Genomic DNA, 8,204 nt, shown 5'->3' with positions numbered 1-8,204 from the left:
TACTTTAAAATAAACGAACGAATACAAATAAAATTTTATTCGTTCAAGCCCATTCATTTAGATCTTATATATTAGACGTTATTGGGTTTTTAAACATAATTTAAAACATGACACGTGAATCAATACTTTTTAACAATTAATCTTATTTGCTTCAAAATTAAATGCAAATTCACAGAATAATCTAGTCATAAGCTAAGAACCCACAAGTGATAATTTGATATAGATCAACCGTGATCTTCAAACCAGCAACAACAAGCAGACACAGAGAGACTTACAAAGAAATATGAAGAAAGCAGATAGGGTCTAAGAAAGAACCATAAAACACCGATAAATTTGCAGCAAGAGATCATGCAGATAAAAAGGAACTAATTTACCCTTTGGAAACGAAAAGCTCAGTAACCAGCAAGTCCATCTTCAGTGGTGGCAATGGAAGGCGAAGCCGAATTGCGCGATTCATCGTAATCTTCCCCTAAAGGCGACTGTTCCACTTTGATATCCTCAATCATTTTAGCCACTTCCGCCATGGAAGGTCGCTTTTCAGGCTGAGGAAACACAGGCCAACCCCACATGAAGCATTGAAACAAGTTCCTCGTCAATGTTTTTGTACCTCAAAAGCTCTTGATCAAACGCTTCGGCTGTCCACTCTTCTTTAACAACGGATCGAACCCATTTCGGAAAGCACTTCCAACAACAAGACCCCAAAGCTATAAGCATCAGCCATTTGAGACAGTCACTTTACTTCAGCTTGCTCAGGAGCCCTATATCCACCCAATCTTGCTATAGCATGAGCAGGGTTTAAAAGCAAAGCCAGCCCAAAATCAGAAATCAAAGCAACCCCATTTTTGTCAAGCAGCACATCGGATGATTTCACGTTTCCATGTGGTATTTTTGGTGCACTATACTCTTCATGAATCTTTGTTAATCCTCGAGCTGCCCCTAACACCAGGCTGATCCTAGTCGTCCAATCCAATGGAATTCTCCCTGGTCCTCTGTTTCCTGTTAAAAAAAAACGAAAATAATCACACCTTTACACTCCCGAAATCAACAAAAACTGAAATTCATTACCATGGAGAACTGAATGCAAGGTCCCATTTGGGAGATAATCATAAACAAGAAGCTTCTCTTCTTCAGCATAATAGTAAGCCCTCAGTTTCACAACATTTGGGTGGTGAACTTTCCCGATCACATCCATGTACTGTTCAAACTCTTTCCTCGGACATGGATTCGCATCTTTAAGCCCCTTGACGGTGACGGTGCAGCCATCATCGAGCACTGCTTTGTAAACTGTTCCCAAGCTCCCTTTCCCGAGCATTTCTGCCGAAGCTCTCAACAAATCCACCAACACAAACTGTTTTCCTCTCTCAAAAGACACAAGCTTACTCCTATATGTTCCGTTGGTTCCATCGCTGTCGGGCTCGGCTCCCCCATTTGCATACACTTTCTTTTCACTTCCACTCCTTTTCCCACCGTCACTACCGGCTTTCCAAACAATCTCTCCACTGTTTCTCCCACAGAAGTAAGATACTGTAAAATAAACCACCACCAGAAACACCACACAAGTTGACACTACAATTGCAACTATAGCACGGGGCTTAACCCATTACGTGTCTTACTCTTGTATTGTTCGATGATGGGTGTCCTCTCGGGTTCGATGAAACGGTCTGGGTCGATGAATCCACCGGTCGAGACCCTGTAAAGGAACAAACCGGCAATGGATTTGGCCAACAAAGCCCTTCATTTCCTATAAAGCTTTTTTCACTGAACTTTTTCAGTAAATTTCCAGGCAGCCTCCCGAAAAACTCATTGTTGGTTAAATTAAGCTCTTTCAAGTTTCCAAGGGAAGATGAAAAGTCTGGGATTTGGCAGGCCAATGCATTGTTTTGGAGCCGGAGAGTGATGAGGCGTTTCAGACCGGAGATTTCTTGAGGAATGTTGCCTCGTATGTTGTTGTTGGATAAATCTAGGCGGAGCAGCCGTTTGAGAAGCGATATTTGCGGGGGGATGTCCCCGGATAAATCATTGTCGGAAAGATAAATGAGTTTAAGGTTGGAACAGTTAGTTAAGGGTGAAACAGTGCCGTTAAAGCGGTTTTCTTGGACGTCAAGGATTCGAAGTTGGTTGAGAAGGGAAAGGGATGTGACGGGGCCACGGAGGGAGAGGGAAGGGAGGGAGAGGGCGGTGACCCGACCCGTGGAGGTGCAAACAACGCCGAGCCAGGCGGAGGAACAGGAGTCGCGTCCGGTCCAGTTGGAGTTGAGGCTGACGTGGGTGTCGGCTTCATGGCGGAAGAGAGTGAGGGCATCGGTGTCGTTGGAGAAGGAAAGAGTGAGAAGAGAAAGGAAAAGGGTGGAAAGAAGGAAGAAAGGAGGGGGTTTCATTGTTTGGTTTCTCTGAGCGGGAAGAAAGAAGGGACAAGAGATTTGTATTGGGATGTTGAAGGAATGATTAAACAAGGGAATAGACGTGGGAATTCTCGTTATTCTAAGTAGATTAATTAATCAAAATTTAATTAATTTTGGGAATTAAGATTATAAATGAATATTGTATAGTAAGTTATTTGGGTTTGATTTGATAAAAGTTCGGTCACATTCGTTTTAGTTAGGTTTAATTTGATAAAATTTTGGTCAATATTCATTTTAAATAAACTCGATTTGAGTTTAAATTTAATTCAAGTTTTTAATGAATCGAAGTAAATTGCTTGATATCGAATTCAAAAAATTCGAGAGTAACTCGAAAAATAATATATTAATATTTTATTTAAAAAAAATAACATTAATAGTTTATTTTTCTAAAAGTTTTAAGTTCGAGCTTAGACATTTATTGTAAAAACATTTCAATGGGTGTGCACTAAGGGATGTGCATGAGTTGGATTGTATCCGATTTTCGGCCAACCCGTTCTGATCTGAAAAATATACACCATTCACCTTAAACTTGACACGATTTGAGTTTATAGTGACTCCACTTGACTTAAACCCGACCCGACTTTTAAGATAAAATTTGAACTTGACCTTATTCGATCTGAAACAAATGTATTTAAACTCGAACTCGTCCTGAACATATTCTTTTCGAAAAAACATGATTGGACTTCAACCTAAAATTAAAAAAGAAAACAATTTAATAGGATCAAATCGGATCAAAACATATCGAGTTCAAGTCTTATGTCCATCTCTATGCAGGGATGGATGTAAGTTATAGGTGGGAGGAGGCCTCCCTACGTTGATGGCCTAATTATGTTTTAGGTCATTGATAGTTTTAAAATCACTATAATTAAATTATTGTTTTTCCTAAAGTTCTTTTGATATAATTATAATTTAAAACATTATCAGTTTTAAAATTTATGAAATTAAACATTCTTCTTAAATTAATGTGATTTTTAGACATTTGAATTTTAAATTTAGTAAAACTAAATTATGTATATCTTAATTTTTATAATTTAATTAGGTTCAGGACCTTATTTATTTTAAGGTCAAGCAATTTACCCATTCATGATTTAAATCTTGACTTTGTCCCTGTCCCTATGTGCATTTTGGGACTGTTTGTTTGTCTCTTAATGGAACCGTTCAGCGCTGAATGCTGAACCGTTCAGCGCTGAATGCTGAACCGTTCAGCGCTGAATGCTGAACCGTTCAGCGCTGAATGCTGAACCGTTCAGCGCTGAATGCTGAACCGTTCAGCGCTGAATGCTGAACCGTTCAGCGCTGAATGCTGAACCGTTCAGCGCTGAATGCTGAACCGTTCAGCGCTGAATGCTGAACCGTTCAGCGCTGAATGCTGAACCGTTCAGCGCTGAATGCTGAACCGTTCAGCGCTGAATGCTGAACCGTTCAGCATTCAACGCATTTGTTTTGCACCTCCGAATGATTCAGTATTGTCTGATTCAGCAAAACAGTGCTGAATGATTCAACACAGAAGTACATTTTTAATGATTCAGAGCCATTATCAAACAAAATGTCACATTCAGAGCTAATTCATACAGAGCCTCTGAATCATTCAGCATTTGAATCATTCAACTCTTAATCATTCTGAAATAAACAAACAGCCCCTTAGGCACATCTAGATTTTATATTAATTATCTTTATTTTAGGATGTGTCTTTACTAATATGATATATTTTCAAGTGAATTCGTTAATGTTTACGTCATCTAGGATCAAATAAAAAAATAAAAAGAAATACTTTTTTATTACTGAATTCTCCCAATAAATTTATCATTATCCAATTTTAAATTTCTTATTGTTTATTTAATTATTTAATTTGTGATAGACATGATAGGAGTAAAGGTAAAAGAAAGTGAAATAAGGTAGTTGTTGTGCTAATGAATGTCATTCTCCACTCCCTATGAATGAAAAAATTATTAGGTAGACTCGACCTATCACGTCCTCTGTGATCTTAATTAATAAATTTTTTTCATCTCATTTTCTTTAAGGTAAATTTTCACCTCTTCATTATATGTAAATAAGGAGTGAATAATTATTTTAATGTTATTTTAAAATAATGTAATCTTATTGGTTAGTAGTGACGGATCCAAAAATTTAAGAATAAAGATCCAAAATTTTAATTTTATTTTTTTTAAAATAATGGGTATGAAAAAATTGTAATTTTTTCCCTCAACACATTAATCTAAATTTAACCACATTTCCAAAATAATGGGATGCACTTGGCTCTTATGAGGGCTTAATGCATCCGCCACTGTTGGTTAGGACTATAGATGACATAGTGAGTCGGGTAGTTATTAGGTAAATCAAATAGTTTTTGCTAAAAATGGAATGAGTAAAATAACTTACAAATTCAGATTGCTTGGTTAGGATTCTAAAACTAACAATAGGGATTATGCTTTTCTGATCAACATATTATCTCAGGATTTCTCTATTATTTTTAATAAAATACATCATTTTCATTGAATTTTATTCTCTTTCGTACTTTAATTAACTTTTAGTTTTTTTTAATTTACTCACTAAACTTTCAAATTATTTTTGTTTCGATCACTCTTAAGTATTTTATTGTTATTTTGGTATGACATGAAATTTTTTATTATTATTTAATATACAAATAATTTAAAATATAAAATAAAAATAGAAGGTGGTGGTCCACTATTTGTCGACGTTGAACGTCATCATCGACAACTGTAAATGGTGGTCGTTCAATCTCAAATTTCATCAGACGCTTCGCCTCGACCCCCTGAGTCTGAATTTGACCCTCATTTTGTTGAAACATATTCTGAATCCGATCAAAAATAAGAAAACCAAAATGTTGGCAAATGTTGACCATCATAGATAGTGGTCGTTTGGTCCTAGATTTCATGTGTTGCTTTGCCTTGACCCTCTCAGTACAAATTTGACATTCATTTTGTCAGAACATGCTTCGAAGTTCACAAATAAGAGATCAAAAGTGAAGAAACTAAAATGTTTTAGTCGAGATTTACGAGTTTTGGGATATTTTTCGATGAAATAACCACCAGATTTGGGCTTACGGTGTTGAGGCGAAGCGACCCATGAAAATTTCTTGGTTTGAAATGGGGAACCCACAGTGGCAGTGGAGCTTGATATTAACTTACCGAAACCTTAGTCGACGATCGCCCGGTGAAGTAGAGGCAACGACGCGATCAACCAACCCAAATCAACAACTTTACCTGGTTGAACAGTGGCACGGCGATGAACTATGTGAGCAACGGTGAGAAAGTAAAACAACAAGGGAAAAAGAAAGGGAAACACAGTCGCTCGATGAAATAGAAAAAAAAGGTGGGGTTGTGTTATTAAAAAAATAAGAAAATCTCATCATAAGTCCCTGAATTTCTCAAGGTTTTTGAAAATGTCCAAAAGTTTTCATCATTTGCAAAATAATCACTAATATTTCTAAAAATTCTAATTTAGTCCTAAATTCAATTTTAGGGATGTGAATAAAATCCATAATTTCTAGGCTTTCGAATTAGGAAAATTTTGGGGATGTTACAATTCTCACCTCCTTAAAGAAAATTTTGACATCGAAATTTAGTGGAATGAAAATAGAGTGAATTAGGAAAATACCCTCAATATCATTTGGCTTATCCCAATCCTCATGCCTCTGAGTAGAATATATCAACTTTGGATGCCTCGCTATTGACCTAGTTGAACCTCTACTTTGAGTTGGTTTACCTCTACTAGTTGAACCAAAACTAATAGGTATATCTTGTTCTCTACCTTCGACCGGTGTCTGAACTGACGTCTGAGCCTGATTAGAAACACAAGGAGCAGCATGTAAAAGTGGACACTTATTGAAATAGTGCTCCAATAACCCAAAATGAAAACAACCTCCAGTGTTCCTCCAATATTATCTTGAATGCCACTTCTTATAGCGTGAACATTGTGGTACCCTATGAGTACCATTTGAAGCTTTAACACTAACTTTCAGAACAATAGAATTAATTGGTCTAGCTCTAGAATATATATATGACTCTGAAACATCCCTCGATCTCTTACCAAACTGATTTACATACTTAGCATGAGTAGGTGATCCTAGTTGCCTTTGGGCTCTATAAGAATTTTGAGGTTTAGAAACTGATAATAATAGCTTAATCCTCTCAGTAGTCCTAGCACAAGTAGTTAACCAATTAAACATTTTATCATGGTACAAAGTAACTCTTGACTGGATTGAGGGCCAGAGACCTTTTAGGAATTAATCAAGTTCTCATTCTCATTCGTAACCAACCCCAAGGCATACTTGATCAGCCTAAGAAATTCAATCTTATAGTCATTCACAAACATGTTGTTCTACTTTAGATATAAACAACCATCACAACACTTCAACAAATACTTCACTCTCACAACGATTCCAAAAGGTCTGACAAAAGTATTCCCATATAATCTAACTGGCTAAAACAATATCCTCCTGAACTTCCCCCATTTCTAAGCTTCACCATCTAACAATGATACAACAACCCTTAACTTATGATCGACGAGATAATTAATCTTCACAAACATTTATTGCAACTTCTTCAACCAATACTACATATCAACAGGGTCAGATCCGGTCTTACCTACAAACATAATCATCTCGACTACTAAAATATTAATCAAAATGGGTTTCCTAGTACCCTTATTCTGACGGAGATAACAAAATAGCTCCTAGTTCACAACAACATTATCTACTTCAATGATGCACTGTCCTCAAATTCTCGTGAACCACCACCCTGAACCTGATGTGTGGGAGGGATTTCACCTTCGATCTACTGAAATCCAACCCAAACCTCAAGCTGCTCATCTCTCTCAATCCCATTAACTTCATTATAATTCTCGGTCTAACTCGTTGGGGGTGAAGGGTCAACCTCAGTTAAAGTGGTATGATCCTGACCTTGATTGATCGCTAAACGATAACTCCTATGAGGTGTTAAAAAAACTATTAATAAAAGGAAAAGTCTTAAAGTCATAATTTATACTTGGAGTTTCGAATTAAACTTTTAATCACCATTTTAGAAATATGAAAAATAAAAAGAAAATATTTTTTTTCATAAATATCATTTTTACCAAAAAAATATTTATATGCATGCAAAAATTATTTTCAGTTAAAAATCTTGTGGTTGAGCTACACACTCCGAGGGTTGAACTGAGCTCTGATACCACCAAATGTAAACCCCTTAACCCGACTTAGTAGAAATAGGTCGAATCTAGAGAGCGCAATTAAATTTTTTCCCTCGTGAAAAACGTGTTCGTTCCAATCTTAAAAATAGTGTTTGTAAATAAGAAACTATTTCTCAAATTCAATATTTCATAGTTTTATTAGAGTGAAATATTCGATAAAAATATATTATAACATATAATTAATAAACGTTTCTAAAATCATGCAAAAACAAACTGAAATAATTTGTAATGTCCAAAGTCCCAAAATATATAAATAATAATAATAATAATAATAGAAGCAATAATAATTTGAAATGAGAATTTTTTCACTACAGCAAAATAGAGTTTTAGCGGTGCTTTTTTAGTCCTATAGTTGCGTTTTTAAGCGCCGCTAAAAGTACTTACGGCGATAGGAAAAACGCCGCAAGAAGCGCCGCTAAAACCAGCGCAGTCAAGATCTATAGCGGCATTTTTTGAACAAACGCCGCAAAAGATCGATACATATAGCGGCGTTTTCGGAACAAACGCAGCAAAAAATCGGTATCTATAGCGGCGTTTTTGGAACAAATGTCGCAAAAGGCTGAGATATATAACAGCGTTTTTTGGAAAAACACC

General features: G+C 36.2%; 1 pseudogene; it reads right to left on the bottom strand.

Annotated features, from left to right (window-relative positions):
* Positions 1-384: 384 nt before the first annotated feature.
* Positions 385-2,378, bottom strand: LOC120192935 (annotated as a pseudogene).
* Positions 2,379-8,204: the final 5,826 nt, after the last annotated feature.

The sequence above is a fragment of the Hibiscus syriacus genome, unplaced genomic scaffold, assembly GCF_006381635.1.
Source record: "Hibiscus syriacus cultivar Baekdansim isolate YM2019G1 unplaced genomic scaffold, ASM638163v2 tig00116983_pilon, whole genome shotgun sequence".
Classification (NCBI taxonomy): domain Eukaryota; kingdom Viridiplantae; phylum Streptophyta; class Magnoliopsida; order Malvales; family Malvaceae; genus Hibiscus; species Hibiscus syriacus.
This window is presented reverse-complemented; position numbering and strand designations above follow the sequence as displayed.